Here is a 17,335-nt window from a genome sequence, read left to right as displayed (position 1 = left end):
TTTCTCGCTTTCTGTCTCTATGTCTCTCTCTGTCTGTCTGGTGAGTGCACGCACCCTATAGAGAAAACCTCTCCAAAAAAAAAAAAAATAAAAAAAAAAGGAGGGGGGTATTGTGGCAAAATTGGGAACTTAGGCTATTCCCAGGAAGCTCCAAAGCTGCCTTTTCTTTGCCTTTTCCTGTAATCAACCTACTACTTTTGTCAGGAACCATTTTCTTTCTTTTTTTTTTTGGAACATTTAATTTAATTTATTTATTTATTAATTTTTAAATTTACATTTAATCACTATACATTTTTACAGTGGACAACATGGGTTTTCTCAGCATGGATATGGTGCATATTAGTCAAATTGAAGACATTACCATCTACACTATCATCAACAGATAACTTTTCATTTTTGTATCTATTAAACGTTTTGTTTATTTGTTTCCCTGATCTCCTCCTTCCCACCTCTATTACCCACCCTCTGTTACCCAGCCCCTTCTATACTGTCTCTAGTATCTACAATTGGCCTTATGATAAGAAATGTTGAGGATTTTTTTCATATGCTTTATGTTTTTTCGCCATTTGTATGTCTTTCTTTTTTTGGGGGTGGGGGGAGAGATTTTCACTGTAGGGCGCGTGCGCTCGCCAGACAGACAGAGAGAGACATAGAGACATAGAGACAGAAAGCGAGAAATCACCCCCCAGTGGGGGATGGTCACGCCGCAATCCCTTCTCCTCCATTCTCCTCTCGGGATCTTGGGCACATACGCACACGCGCCCGGCGTGAGTTTTAAGCCACCGGGTCCAGGACACGAACCGCGGTCGACTACGTGGGAGTCCAGCAACATAGCCATTACGCTAACTGCTGGTTCCCATGTATGTCTTTCTTGGAGAGTTGTCTGTTTAGCTCATTTGCCCATTTCAGGAACCATTTTCAAAAGTGCTTGTTGGAATCTTTTCCATGGAAAGTAATTTTGGAACTGTGGATGACAAAAACTTGAAATAGCTATAATTAATAACTTGATGGCAGTTCATTACAATAATATAATCGATAAAGAAATTCCATTATTTCTATTGCCTAGAGAACTTCAAGATAAGAACCAGAATTATGACTATAATACTTTTACAAATTTTACATGATTTTGGGAACACTTGTATCTATAATATTTATGTAAATACAACCTTAAAGGATACAGCATTACTTTATTAATTGACAGTACTTTCCATACAAATTGATAAATCAAATTAGCCTCTATAAAATGAGAAATGCATCAGGTTTTCCATGGCCCAACTGGATAACCCTAAAGTTAAATTTTAGGTAAAAAATACTTAATTTAAAATTTAGTTTTGACAATGACCATTAAAGATGTCAAAAGGCTTGTAACATTTGATCAAAACAGGATCAAAGGTTACTGTGAAACAACAGTTACTTATTTAACCAAATTGATAAACTATTTTAAGATCAAATATTAAACATTATATAGTTAAAAAAGTTTAACTATTTAAAATCTGTTTTCCTAAGTAATCAAAAGTCCAAAAACCACAATCATGAAGCATGCAATACTCTGATTTTTAGGCAAGTTAGGAAGATCTAAATAAAAACCCCTTGCAGTTTATTTTTTATTTTTTTCTGAGAGCATATCTGTACTTCAAGGTGTTAGGCCAGACTTAGGATTGGTGGCAGAGTCAGAGGCGGCAAAGATGGAAGAACCAGAGTCAGGCTCGGGATTTAGCAAAGCCAATAAAATTTATTCTGTGAAAAACTCTCAGGTGAAGTCCCCGAGTCTGAACAGAGGTGGGGGGAGTCACACCCAAAGGATTGATACTCATTCTCTAATAAGGGCCCTTGTCCAATGAGCGGTTGCCACAGTGTTATGGCATCCTGTCCCTGCCAATGGGAGACTATGTTTCTGTTCAACTGGTGGCGGGTGCGCCAAAGGCACAAGACCGGAGAGCCCCTTGGTTGCCACTCGCCAGATGCAGAAGGTGGGAAGGTTCCCACCTGTGGGAAAGGTTCCGCCATGATTCTTTTGCCTTCCCCCAGACTCTACACAAAAAAACCTTGTTGTTTTAACTCAAGTGAAAAATAACTCTTTAACTTTTAGAAAAACTTAAAAGTGTCTGTTTTTCTTTTTTTAAAGTTCTAGTCAACTTGTCATATACAAAGTATCTTTCATAAAATTATCCTTATTGATCTTTGCAACACTTTCTCAGAACTTTTCAAACATAACTCAAACTTTAAACCTGCTTTGGACTTGCAGTATTTGTCTGTTTTTCCCTTCTCTCCATTCTAGATATAATCCACCAATTTTTCTTTAGGACAAAAACTTTACCACAGAAATTTTGTCCTATACAAACATTTTGTTTCCTTTTTAAATATTTCTTACCAAAAATATATCTTAATGCTTACAACTTTCTTTTCACATTTTCCTTTTTTATTCTTTACTGTTTTTTTCTACCTTGTTTACCGTTTTTATAAGTTTATTTCTGGAAATCACCTGAAATAACGTGATTTAGACCTAAAGCTATTATTATTTTAAGATGTCTTTATTATTTATTTATTTTTAGGTTTTTGCTATGGTATGTGTGCTTGCCAGAGAGAGATGAAGAAAGGGAAAGTGAGAGATCTGCCCACCCCTGTCCCAGGGGAAAAGGCACATCACAATCTCTTCTCCTCCATTCTGCTTCTGGGATTCTGGGCACACAGACACATGTGCCTGGCATTATTTTCAGGCTGCCAGGTCCAGGACTGGAGCTGCAGTTGGCTATGTGGAAGTCTAGCACTATAATCACTATGCCACCTGTTGGCCTAATTCACACTTATTTATTTATTTATTTTGCCATAGGGCACATGTGCTCAATGTAGAGAAACAGACAGAGAGAAAGAGAGTGAAAAGTTATCCTATACGTGGGACATCTACACTGCAATCCCCTCTCCTCCATTCTCCTCTTGGGATTTTGGACATGCATGCACACAGGCCTGGCATGATTTTCAAGCCACTCGGTCTGGGACTTGGCTGTAGTCAGCCATTTGGGAACCCAGTGCATAACCATCACATCACTGGCCAACCCCTAAAGAACACATTCTTCTCTATTGCTTATAATTTATCTCATAGAAAACCAACAAAAACAAAGAAAACCCTTAATTTTCTTTTAACTTTGCATGTAGAGTTAACTATATCTATACATTAATCAGAATTTTAAACTCTTTGTAACATTAATTCCCAGAAGCAAGCAATTTTGAATTTTCATATACTAATGGCTTATGAATATGCATCTTATAATTTTGAAACCATGTGCTTTCTTAATAGACTTTTCAATGTAGAGCAAAACAATCTTATTAACGAACTCAAAATTTAAAAAACCCAAAGTGGAAAGCTTTAATCTTCATGCTAGTCAAAACATTTTAACTTATTCAAAGATTACTCTGACATTCTAAGAATACTTATTAGTTTAATATAGCACAACTTTAAGACCTTAAATTACTTGAGAAGTTTACTTATAAATACCCTACTTATAGTCACCTATTTTATTTTCAAAACCATATACCTTTGCTACCTATGAAAACCAAAAGATACCAAGAAAATCTAGTTATTAATTTTTCTATTTTTTATTTCAATGTCTTTTATACATTCAATCACGTTTAGCTTGCAAAGTGAATATTTCAACATGTGTACATTTCTCACCAGTCCAATTGACAATACTATAAAGTTATATTCAACAGATAATAACTCATTTCTTTGTCTATTAACTATTTTCATAGCATGTTATTCTACCTGCAGTTGCTGGTAACCCAGAAATCTGTTATCATTAAACCTATGGTATTAAGTGAATATGAGGTTGTTTTATTAGTGGATCCCTAGACAAAATACATGCTAAAGATTGTGAAAATATCTTTGTTGTTATTTTAACTACAAATTTAAAATGAGCTTATTTATCAAAGATTAGCTTAAGTAGTGAAAATCATTTGAACTAATTTACATGAAGGCTCTTATTTAATTATAAGCCAATTTGAATAAAATTCCTTAAAGACTTTAACCGTATAGACATTAACGTACACTGTGCTACATGTACACACATGCAAACAGATATAATCATATATAAGAGGGGTGTTTAAATATCATGGAAAGTATTTATTATGAAAAAACTATGCATAGATTTCAGAAAACTCTGCACCAAATATTAACTCACACTTTACTTTTTCATGTATTCTTCAAAACTTATCCAAACATATATGAACAAATGAAACCTCTCACAACTTAATAGCAGTATGGTTTCTTTTTTTTCAGAGAGATTTTAGCTATAGGGCACATGCGCTCGCCAGACAGACAGAGAGAGACATAGAGACAGAAAGCGAGAAATCACCCCCCAGGGGGGATGGCCACGCCGCAATCCCTTCTCCTCCATTCTCCTCTTGGGATCTTGGGCACGCATGCACACGTGCCCAGTATGAGTTTTAAGCCACCGGGTCCGGGACGCGAACCTTGGTCGACTACATGGGAGTCCAGTGACATAGCCATTACGCTAACTGCTGGTTCCCAGTATGGTTTCTTAAAAAAGCTCTTTACCAATTAAAAATATAAATTACTACAAGTGCATATGCTTACTTGAAAGAGGCAGAGAGAGAGAGAGAGAGAGAGAGAGAGAGAAAGAATAAAGTGATAGAGTCCGCTTCCAGTGGGACATGACCATACCACAATCCCCCCTCCTCTATTGTTCTCTCCTTTCAGGATTTTGGGCACACTAACACATACTCAGCATGTTTCTCAAGCCACTGGGTCAGGACTTGAACCACATGATCAGCTATATGAATATAGCCACCTAGCCACTGAGAGTTGACAGGCCCTAACCTTTTTTTTTTTTTTCCATTTCTGTTTCAGATGAGTTTAGGATTTAATTCTGAGATGTTTTCTTATTTAACCAGAATCAGTTGGACCTGAGTTACAAAAGCAAGTTCCCTAGTGTCTTTGAATTTCCCCCTCCTCAAGTGGGGGGAAAAAGAAGTAAACAGGTTTAAAGTAGTTCCCAAAAAGAAAAACAAAACAAAACAAAACAAAACAAAAAAACAAAGAGATACACACCAAAGGCCTTAATAGAACACCAGAATGCTGTACAGTTACCGATTGTGGGTGTTGTGATCCCTTTGTCACCTTTCTGAGACAGGGTCCCTAACTTGAACATGACAATGGCTTAAGCAAAGAACATCCTCCACACAACTCTATTTTCAGTTGGACGTCTCTCAACTTAGACGAGGAGCTTTCCCTCAGCATCTGTCAAACCTTTGTGTGCACCTTTACCCCTACAGCTTGGCTATTAATTATTTTCTAATGAAATAGCCCCAAAAGGAGGACTCCGAGTTTAAGGGTAATAAGGGTATGGGATAAGGTAAGAGAGGGGAGAAATAGTTAGCGCTTTTCTGAAAAAGGCAGAGATTTCCTGAAATTTCAAACCCTACCTCCCTTTTCTCCTTATAAGCGTGGTTTCCAGACAGAACAATGGAGATTGTTATCAGTCATGGCATTAGTAGTATGTCTCCTAGCATGCCACTGTAGTACCTTGAGGGTATGAGATTAAAGGTTAAGCAGTAGTTCCAGGCACCATCTTGATTCTGACTGGTACAGACTGGGTGTTCTAGTGGAGGCCTTGTGTTAGCTCTTGGCATGCATCCTATTATTTAATGAAAACAGTTAGGGAGTGGTTGAAGTGTAGTATGAGCATGGACTACACAGTGGGTGACAAGAGAGCAATACAGTATTTTATATATCCCCTCCTAAAGTAATTTTCATTATTGCCTATGAAAGCTGAGACTTAGTCTATATTTGCTAACATTGATATATCTGGATATTGATACAGTATGTTTTAGTAAGATGAACTGAGAAGCAGTTATATAAACTGAGAAAATAAGGAGGAAGTACAACTGTGTACTGACATCAGGGTGGGAATAAAAACATGCTCTGTACTTAGAAAAAGGTGCAGATGCAATACCAATCATAGTTCAGACATGTGCTGTAGTTCTCTGACTGACTACCAATTTATGATGGAAATCATAGCTGTACTGAAAAGTTACTACAGCAAATAAATACATTACGTATGGATAGCATTTTAATTTTAGAAAAAAAAAACCCCGATGGGATAATTTCACTTAATTGTGTAAACTTTAATTTACATTTCTCAAAAAAAGTATTCTGTGCTCAGAAACAAAATGTGAATTCAACAAAAAAATTTATTTGTTGGTATTAAACTTTTCCCCCCTAAAGTCAGCAAAAATAGATTTCACCTAAGGAGCAGTCATTGAATATTTTTTGTGTTCACATATACTTAAATAACATATTCTAGAAATAAAGTTGAAAATGTTCACTTTGGTTACTATGAAATTATGGTTATAGTACAATTATTTTAAATCTTTAGACATATGACACTTGTTAATATTTCTGGATCTGAAGGTTTCATGAATTACTTTAAAAAATAAGTTCTAATTTGCTGGTTTAAAGTTAGGGAATACAAAAAGTAATTGGAAGCAGAGAGCTCTATGGAGATCTCACATATGAGTGTGATATCAATAGAACCAAAGTATATTAATAACATATTGACTGAGAATTTATTGATTAATTCAAATGAGATTGAGATGCTAGGCAGGTAAAAACAAAGTAATCAATGTAATCAAAGTTGATGTGGTGAAACCTGATGTGATCTTTTTTTTTTTTTTTTGGAGAGGTTTTCGCTATAGGGCGCGTGCGCTCGCCAGACAGACAGAGACATAGAGACAGAAAGCGAGAAATCACCCCCCAAGGGCGGATGGTCACGCCGCAATCCCTTCTCCTCCATTCTCCTCTCGGGATCTTGGGCACGCACGCACACGTGCCCGGCGTGAGATTTAAGCCACCGGGTCCGAGACGCGAACCGTGTTCGACTACGTGGGAGTCCAGCGACATAGCCATTACGCTAACTGCTGGTTCCCAAACCTGATGTGATCTTGATGATAACTCAGAATAAAATCACCATGCATTGAATTATTACCCATGGGGACCTAAGCATAACCAAAGAGATCACCAGTATTACACTATTGCACAGTAACCTTCATATGGGCTCCAGGTTTTATCTGGGGACAGGAAATCTGTCTTTTCTTTGCCATAGTATCAAATTTACAGGGTCTGTGTTGCTGTAAGGATTGAGTGATTTCATATACATAAAGATTCTAGTACAAAACCTAGCACATAATAAATTGCTCCAAAATGTTATCCATATTACTACTGTGGCCACCACTATTAACATTTATAATATGTGAGGAATTATTGAGAGGATATAGGAGACTGGCATAAATACAGTTATAATAGTCAAGAAGGTGGAGAAGATAGACTCATTCTATAACATTGAGCTTTTGGTTCTTGATGTTAATTCTTGTTTTTATTTTTTAAAGATTGGATTATTTAAATGGTGGTGTCTAACCAACTATAAAATGAGGAAGTGTCATAGTGTCACTGAACTTTAGTAAGTTGGTGGAAGAGTTCTTTCATCTTATACTTGCAAACAAAATATATAGAGAAAAAAGACAGGTTCTTGAATGGTTGATTAGAAATAATTGACATAGTAACTTTATCTAAAGGGTCCTGATTATTAGTTACTGTAAGCATGTCAGAAAAGGTCTGTGTTTCAGGTTCTAGTTTTGCTGTGTCTCATACTACCTTTTATCAATTACCCAATGAAGAATAACAATCAGACTTTAGAAGACACTATTTCTTCTACCCACAGCAAATCTCCTCCTTCTAGCAAAAAACAAATTTTGCTCAGCTGTTAACTTGAGCATGCACTCAAGGGAAAAAGCGTCACCTAGTTCCAGAATCATGAATGATATAATATAGCAATCATTGTGTCTCTCTACCATTTTTCCAATGATTAGATTAAAAATGGACATGACAGAACATTCTGAAAAATATTTCAAATTATGAACATTTCCTGGGAACCAGCAGTTAACGTAATTGTTATGTCGCTGGACTTCCTCGTTGTTGACCACGGTTCGAGTCCCAGACCCGGTGGCTGAACTCACATCAGGCGCGTGTGCATGCATGCCCAGGAAATAATAGTTCATTTCTGTGTCCCATAAATATCTTGCCTCTCACTTTTCATCCTTAAATTCTTTCCTTACACTCTTGCCCTTCTCCCATCCTCTTCCCACATTGTCCCCAGTGTCCATAACCATGATCAATGCTTCTGTGTCCTCTAGTCTTTCACTTGCCACCATAGAGTGCAGACAGTCAGTATATGTTAAGTGGAGATATACAATGTCTCTTTCATAGCCTTGCATCCTTCCCTCAGTAGTAAATTTTCCATATTCATTCACTTTCTACCATATGTTGATTGAGTAGTGTATGGTAGTATATGGTATGACCGAGTAGTATTCCATACTTTTTTGGATGTTCATATGTATTCCTTAGAGAGTTATTTAGTTCATTTTACCATCTTTTAATTGGGTTAATTATTTTATTTTTGGGCAAGCTTCTTGAGTTCTCTTTCTATTGTGGTTATCAGTCCCTTATCTGAGGCATAGTACAAAAATATTCTCCCATTCTGAGGATTGTTGATTCATAATAATTGCTGTGTTTTTGCTGTGCAAAAACTTCTTAGTCTGATGTAATCCCATTCATCTCTTTTTGGGATTATTGCCTGTGTCTTGATGGATTTATTTAAGAAGTCTTTGTCTATTCTAATATCTCCCAGAGTTTCCCCAGTGTTTTCTACCAGTAGGTTTACATTTTGAGGTCTTAGGTTTAGATCTTTGATCCACTTTGAGTTGATTTTTGTTAATGGTGAGAGATAGGGGTTCAACTTCATCTTTGTGAAATAGCCCTTTTACTACTATATAATATTCGTCTTTGTCTCTTCTCACTGTTTTTGTCTTAAAGCCTATTTTGTCTGAAACCAGTATTGTGACTCTGCCCCCTTTTTGGTTTCTATTTTCATGAAATACCTTTTGCCAGCTCTATGTATGTGTTTATCCATGAGGTAAATTTCTTGTAGGCCACAGATAGAGTTTTTTTTTTTTTTTCTAACCCATTCAACCAGTTTTTGTCTCTTGATTAGAGAATTTAAACCATTAACATTCAACGTTATTATCGATATTTCTAGACTTGTCCCTATTGTTAAGTCGGCCATTTTACTGGTTGGTTTTGTTCTCTTTTTTTCTGTCTGTCTGCTTTTAGTTTTCTTGGTATAGCACTCCCTTCACAAATGCTTGAATATCTGTTCTGGAGTTGATAAATTCTTTCAGATTTTGTTTATTGAGAATGTTTTTTATTTTTTCTTTCCATTTGAAGGATAATCTTACCAGGTATAATAATCTTGGTTGAAATTGTCTTTCATTTAACACTTTGAATATATTTTCCCATTCTTTCCTTGCTTCTTTGTTTCTAGTGAGATGGCCAATGTTAGTTTTATGGGATAACCTTTCTAAGTAACTTGGTGTTTCTCTCTTGCCAGTTTTTTCTTGTCTTTGTCTGTGGTTTTGGCCAAACTGGCTATGATGTGCCTTGGAGATCTTCTTGGGATCTATTTAGGATCCTTTGTGGATCCTGGATCTTGGATCTTGATATTCAAGTGCTTCTTTAGGTTTGGAAAGTCTTTTTCCAGGATTTCATTGAATAGATTATCAATTTCCTTATTAGTTTCTTCACCTTCTTGGATACCAATGCTCCAGATGTTTGAGTGTTTAATGATATCTAGTATTTCTTAAATATTATCATTTCTTTTTCTTGTTATTTACTCAGTCTTTTTTGGTAACTTTTTCTGGGTCAGAGTTTTTTTTTTTTTTTTTTTTTTTGAGTGGTTTTTGCTATAGGGCACATGCGCTCACCAGACAGACAGAGAGACAGAAAGTGAGAAATCACCCCCCCAGGGGGGATGGCCATGCCACAATCCCTTCTCCTCCATTCTCCTCTTGGGATCTTGGGCATGCATGCACACATGCCCGGCGTGAGTTTAAGCCACTGGGTCCAGGACTCGAACCGCGGTCAACTACGTGGGAGTCCAGAGACATAGCCATTATGCTAACTGCTAGTCCCAGAGTTTTTGTCTTCTACATCTGAGATTTAATCTTCTGCATGATCTGATCTGCTCTTAATACTTCCCATGAAGGTTTTGATTTCCTGTATTACTGCTGTCATCTCTAACAATTCCATTTAATTCTTTTTTATGGTATTTATTTATTCTTTCAAATCATGGAAGTATTTCCTCATTTCCTGGAGCTCCTTGAATCTTTTCTCTTGCATATTCTGGAGTTCATTGTCTCTTTTCTCTTGCATCTGGTCATCTGATGGATTTTATGTTTCTTCCTAATTTCTTGGAGTTAAGTCTGAGCAATAAAATATGTGTGGGAGGAGGTGATTAGTGATATCTCTGCATCTCTGTTTGCCAGATGCTCACCTGGCAATCTACACTTTTTTTTCACTGAAACTGGATAATTCGAAGGCCTCTGGGTTTCTAGAGAATAGATGCCCCTGGGGTTGAGCTGCTGAATTTCAACTGAGGAAGATGGTAGTGCTGCATGCTTCATAAAATGGTGACATCTGAGAGTTCAATGGAATTTGAAAAAGATGTGCCACACTCTCTTTGCTGTTTTGTCTCTCTGTGGTTCATGGTGCAGCCAGCCAGGCCTGTCCATGCTGGGGTGGTGTACCAATGGCACAGGGGTTGGGGAAGGGAGACTCTCCTAGTCCCAATGAACATACCTGAGGTTTCATTGGCATTTGGGTGGAGATGAGCTGCTGCTCCATCTCCTTGCCGCTGGCTGTGCAGACAGCCAGGTTCGTCCTCTGACCCTAGGATCTTACAAGAAAAGTTTATTAGGAATGAAGCAGAGCAAGAGAAAAAGAAAGACTTCTTGAGAAATTATCAGCACAAATGGTATTTTCTATTGAGTCAAAGTAAAAATTCTCATCACTTGGGTAGTAAAATTAACAAAGCAAACTATGTTTACTTTACCATGCAGGCATAAAAAAATATTTATATAAAAGCAAAGCACACATGCAGCCAGATTACTACCAGATAAAACTGACTTTAGTGATCAAAAGAATTGTTAGGGACAGTTTTGATAAAGCTCCTGAAATTTTATTACCAATGCACTAGTTTTTAGATTATATTAAAAGTTTTCTCTTGAAATTTTAAACTGGGTCCCAGATAATACTAATTCTATTCAACATTATACGTATAAATTAGAGAGAGTCAGTTAGATTTCTGAGTACAAAATCAATATCCATCAGTGGATCAATACACAATATTGCATCAACAACAAGCAAAAATGAAATTTTAGAATACAGCATTTAATTTAGAAATTTTGTACTTTTAGATTTCATGTTCAAATCTTTAATACACTTTGAATAGATCTTTGTGTATGATGTAAGATACAAGTCCAATTTCTTTCTTGTTTTTCTTTTTTTGTATATGAATATCCAATTTTGATCACATCATTTGTTGAAGATATTAGTCTTTCCTCATTTCATCTCTTGTTGGGTTTGTCACCCAGAAATCCCACTGCTGGGACTATAACCAAAGAAAATGAAATCAGAGGGACCAGCATATGGCATAATGGTTGTCACTGGATTCCCATGTAGTTGACCATGGTTCTAGTCTGAGACTCAGTGGCTTAAACCTCACACCGGGCATGTATATGTGTGTGCCCAAGATCCCAAAAGCAGAATGGAGGAGAAGGGATTGTGCTATGGCCATCCCCCCTGGGAGGGGTCATTTCTAACTTTCTGTCTGTCTCCATCTCTTTAGAGAGCACATAAGTCCTACAGCAAAAATCTCTCTCAAAAAAAAAAAAAAAGGAAAATGAAATGAAATCAGAAACTTGTATAGATTTCTGTTTATTGCAGCATCATTCATGATAGTCAATATATGGCAACAACCTAAGTGCCATTGACAGGTGAATGAATGAATAAACAAACTCTCAATATAAACACACACACACACACACACACACACACACACTGGAATTTTTCAGTCTTTAAAAGGAGATTCTGTCATTTGTGACAACATAGATGAAACTACAGGGTATTAGGTTAAGCAAAACAAGTCAGACACAGAAAGAAAAGTACAGTATAACCTCATTTATGTGTGGGATCAGGACATATAAAGTTTAATAAATAGAAACAGAAAGTAAAGTGGTAGTTACCAGTGGTAGAGATGGGAGGAAATGGAGAGAAGTTGGTTGAAGAGTATACATTTGCAGTTACATAGAATGAATAGGTCTAGAGATCTAATGTAAAACATGAGAACTATAGTTAATATAGTTGTCTACTGAAAACCTGCTAAGACAATAAATTTTAGGTGTTCATATTTCACACCTCCCCACACACACGTGCACACACATATGCATACATACACACACAAAAAAGATAACTGCAGAAAGTGATGGAAATATAAATTTGTTTGACCATTGTAATCATTTCATTATACACCATATATATGCACTTATATATGTATATATAAACTTCATGTTACACATCTTAAATATCTAATAGAAGTACATTTTTTAAAAAAAATTAAGAGTAATCCAGTTAAAATGAGCAAAGAACTAGAACTAGAATAGACATATCCAAAAGCACTTGAAAAGAGGGATTAACACTATTAGCCATTAAGGAATGCAAATTGAAACTCTAATGAGATGCTCCTTCACATTCACAAGAATGGCCACAATAACAACAATAGATAATAACAATAAGAAAGATAAATAATAACAAGTGCTGGGGAAGATGTGGAAAATTTCAAACTCTCATATAAATTGTTGGTGGGAATATAAAATGGTGCAACCATGGGACCAAATAGGTGGTGTAATGGTTAAAGGTGCTGAACACCTAGCATGGCCAACTGTGGTTCAAGTCCCAGATCTGGTGGCTCATGTGGGGTGTGTGTGTGCCCAAAGTCCCATGAGGAGAATGGAGAAGAAGAGATTGCAGTGTAGCCAACCCCCCTCCCCCAAGGGGGACAATTTCTCACTTTCCCTCTGTCTCTCTGGTGGGTGCATATACCCTACTGAAAAAAACAAACAAGCAAACAAACAAACAAAAAACCCAAAAATGGTGCAACCACTTTAGAAAACAGTTTGACTGTTATTCAGAATATCAAATGCATAGTTTCCATATAATCCAGCAATTCTCCTCTAGGTTATTACCCAAGTGAAATAGAAACATTACTGTGAATGTACCATAAAATTTGTGTGCAAAAAATTGTTGTATTTCACAAAATGGAATATTATTCAGCAATAAAAAGAAATGAAGTATTAATACATGCTATAATGTAGATGAATATTGAAAATATAGGTTATGGGAAAGAAGCTAATCAAAAAACACTATATGTAGTGTGATTTATTCATATGAATTGTCCAGAATAGGTAAATACATAGAGAAATAAAGTAGATTAATAGTTTCCCTAGCCTGAGAGAGGAATTGGGGTGAAGATGGAAAGTAATTGCTAACTGGTAGGGGGTTTCTTCTTGTGGTAATAAAAATGTTCTAAAATTAATTGTGGTAATAGTTGCACAATGGTGAATATAGTTAAAAAGATTGAATAGTACATTTATATGAGTGAGTTGTATGGTATGTAAATCTCAAAACAAGTTTAGAAAAAAAATGACCCCAAGAGATAAAATTAATTTCAACGAATAGGAGATTCAGGAAGACAAATTTGGCTCAACATGTGGAAAAAAGCTAAGTAAATGAATTGCTACTGATAGAATAGTCTGATGCCCTACAAATTGAATTTCTCCGTATTTCAGATATTTAAACCTAGATACAACACAATGGAGAGTTGAAAAATCTATGTGTAGTTGACATGGACTTTCAGGTTTCTTTCAACCTTAGGGACCATGGTTATTTGAGTAGGGACCTAGTTTGATTCATAATTAATCTTGTATGAATAACTCAACACTTTCTTACAATGAAGCAAGGCCTAAGTACATAAATAAAGTAGTTAATAAAATATTAAATAACTGTATATTTGTTAGATTGCATCATAAATCAGTTGCCTTTTTTAAAATATGAAGCTGACTCATCAATTTCAAACAAGGGTAACTTATTTCTGTGAAGGAAAATAATATCACCTGCTTTATGCAAATGTTAAGAAAAAATAATGCCCACCCTTCCTATTCAATCATCCCTGTTTCCCTGGAAAAGAAAGACATCTTAAAATCTTTTGGGAAAAATGTTTAGCTTTGGAAGAAAAGGAGTATCTCAATATATCTTCCAATTATCCTTCTTTTTCTTATTTATTTTTAATTGCCAGAAGATAAGCATGCTTGCCAAAGAGAGAGTGAGTGAGTGAGAGAGAGGGAGAGAGAGAGAGAGACAAAGCATACCCAATGGGGTGTGGTCACACCACAATCTCTTCTCCTCCATTGCTCCATCCTGTCATGATTTTGTGCATGGGCATTCTCATGACCAATGTGTTTTTCAAGTCACCAGGGCTAGGATTCCAACTATAATTTATCATGTGGGAGCTGGCTCTCTTAATCACTAGGCAGTGAAACCAGCCCAACCCTTATAATTTAAGAATTATTGTAGGGGCCAGCAGATGGCATAGTGGTTACATAACTGGACTCCAACATGGCTGATTGAGGTTGGAGTCCCAGACTAGAGACTTGAAACTCATGCCAGGCACATGTGGTGTGTACGTGCCCAAGATACAGGGAAGAGAATAGAGGAGAAGGGATTGTGGTGTGGTCATAAGTCCTGTGGAGTGATTTCTCGCTTTCAGTCTCACTGTTTCTTTCCCTCCCTTTCTCTCTCCCCCAGGGGAGCACACATGCCTAAGGCAAAAACCTCTAAAACAATATCCTGGAAAAAATTATCAGTAGAAACCCCCATGTTCTTGCTTTGTGAACTTCTGCAAGTCACTTAATTCAAGTCTCAACATTTTTTTTTTGTCAACTAAATGAGCGAAATAATAATGCCAACTTTACCATGCATTTGGAAGAATGAAATTAAATGAGATAATCTATGCAAACCAGTTAGCACAGTGCCTAATTTACTAGTCTGTTACATTGCTAACAATTTAAATACCTGAAACTTGTTGATTTTTAAGAATAGAGGCTTATTTATCTCAATTCTGGTGGTGTAGGGTCAAGGGACTGTATCTGGTGTAGTCTCTTAGTAGATAACATGGTGGAGGACATCACATGGTGAGAGAGCATGCGTATTGGTGTCCGTGTGTATGTTATAAACCCATGAGTATCTGTTCATGGGGGCCCAACCCTGATGTCTAATCAGTTCCCAAAAGCCTCACATTAAAACATCATACTTGAATTGTCTTTTCCCACTTAACATCATCACAATGGCTCAGCAGATTTTAATACATAAAATTTTTAGGGAACATATTCAAACCATAGCACCTAACATATGGTAAGGGCTCTAGAAATGTTTATTTAAAAGTCCAAACAAAAACATATGTTCTCTGTCATCAGAATGGATAATATTTAAGAAAAGTTTCAAAAATACAGTAGAGATTTAGGAAAGAAAATTAGATTTAATCAGGAGAACAGTTATGGGAGTTATTTATATTTTATCTCAGTGCACTGGTCTCCTCTTTCTAGTTGCACAACTTGTCATCTGATCAGGAGGTGTAGAGGATGGATAGCCAAATGGAAACTTTTGGACATACATAAACATATAACCTCACACATGCCCCTGAGGACCAGGGATGCAACTGCTCAGTGGAATGGCAGAAGACGAAAGGGGATCATATATAATGTAGTGATTAAACCATATTACTGTCTTTCTGTAGGTGTGTGTGGAACCTTACAGGGCATTTTTATAGGTTAAAGTCTTGACATAACTGATGGAATCTGTCACTTCATTCTTGATGCTTAAAATACATCCAAGATAAATCTAACATAAAATAGTGAAAATTTCAGCTTCAGTGCTTATACTAAAAATATAAAAGCATGAATAAGTCATATATTGTATGCCTGTTGACCTTAAATTTTATTTTCAGATTCATCTAACAGCCTTTTGTTTTGGGCTGATAGTACAGTCATAATCTTAGTTTTGGATTTATGGGTTGGGTGAAGGTGCAATGGTTTTTGAAGCTAGATTAATAATGCTTTCAGTGATTTTTGAACATGAAACAAAACCAAGATAATGCTTATCTTAAAATTAAGATATGCTTATCTTTCTAACTAGCTGTGATATATTTCCATTTTCTGAAAAAAATGATGAATGTATAAAAATGGGAATATAACCTAGCATAATTCTAGAACTGCAATAGGTCTGTTTCTTTCTGATTGCTTTATTTGGCTTTCATTTCTGAAATATTTGGTGTTGTAAATCTAGGTAATCATAGAGACATTGAAATACATTACATAATTTCAGTATAGAGGAAACCACCAAGATTTATAAATGCTTTAGTTGGTCTCTTTCATGTTATATATTGGGTTATCTTTTCCTATGATTAAAACCAAGTTGTGTCTAAGAAGCAAACTCCTATCTTTAGAGTTGCTATTTCTTCTCAATCTCCGCATTTAGCACACAAGTTCAAGTGCTCAGACTTGATCACCAGGTTCCTAACTGGCCATTTGGCTTCTTACCTTTTTCTTCTTTCTCCCATGCTTTTTAAAAAAAATTTGCTAGAGGCCATGTGTGCTCACCAGAGAGACACAGAGAGAAAGAGGAAGGGGAAATAAGAAAGCACCCTCCATAGGAGATGATTCTAATTCAATCTTTTCATCTCCATTTCTCCCTCCTTTTAAGACTTTTGGGCTCACACGCATATGCACCCTGCCTGTTTCTAAAATGGCAGGGTCTTGGACTCACTGTAGTTAACCATATGGGACCCAGCTGCCTTGACCGCCCCAGCACTAGCTAGCCCAGTCTCTTCCTTTCTTTATATTAAAATCAGTCAGAACCCCCATATCTTCCCTACTGACATATATACACTCAGTCTTAGAGTGTGCCTGATAAAATTCTACTGATCTCATAAGAAAAAGCTAAGACAGAATATTTTTCATGATTAACTTTTCTTACTACCAAAACTAGAATTAATTTATTTCTTGAATTTGTCCCTTAGTACTAAAATAGTTTTCTTGAATTTTGCATATACCATGTGATTCTACCATTTAAAACATGCACGTGGTCATTCATGTTAAGTTGCAAGCTTTTTTTAAGAATCACGACTGTGTTTATTTTTCATATACAACCACCAAAGACTCCCTGATTCTGGTTCCTGGTAGATAAATTGAGATGGAGGTAGTAAAGATAAAAAGAGGTAAACAGTTTCAAATATATATAGTGAGGATACACAAAGGATAGAAAATCTTGTACATCTAAGTTTATTGCCACATTATTCACAATAGTTAAGACATGCAA

The 17,335-nt window shown here is 36.2% G+C and overlaps 1 pseudogene; it reads left to right on the top strand.

The window, feature by feature from the left end:
• LOC102492489 (nucleolin-like) overlaps nucleotides 1–17,335 on the top strand; it is a 28,312-nt pseudogene that overhangs the window by 4,466 nt on the left and 6,511 nt on the right.

This window comes from Tupaia chinensis, unplaced genomic scaffold (genome assembly GCF_000334495.1).
Source record: "Tupaia chinensis unplaced genomic scaffold, TupChi_1.0 Scaffold000085_1, whole genome shotgun sequence".
Taxonomy (NCBI): Eukaryota; Metazoa; Chordata; class Mammalia; order Scandentia; family Tupaiidae; genus Tupaia; species Tupaia belangeri.
Note: the sequence above shows the minus strand (reverse complement) of the source record. Positions and strands in the feature narration are given on the sequence as shown.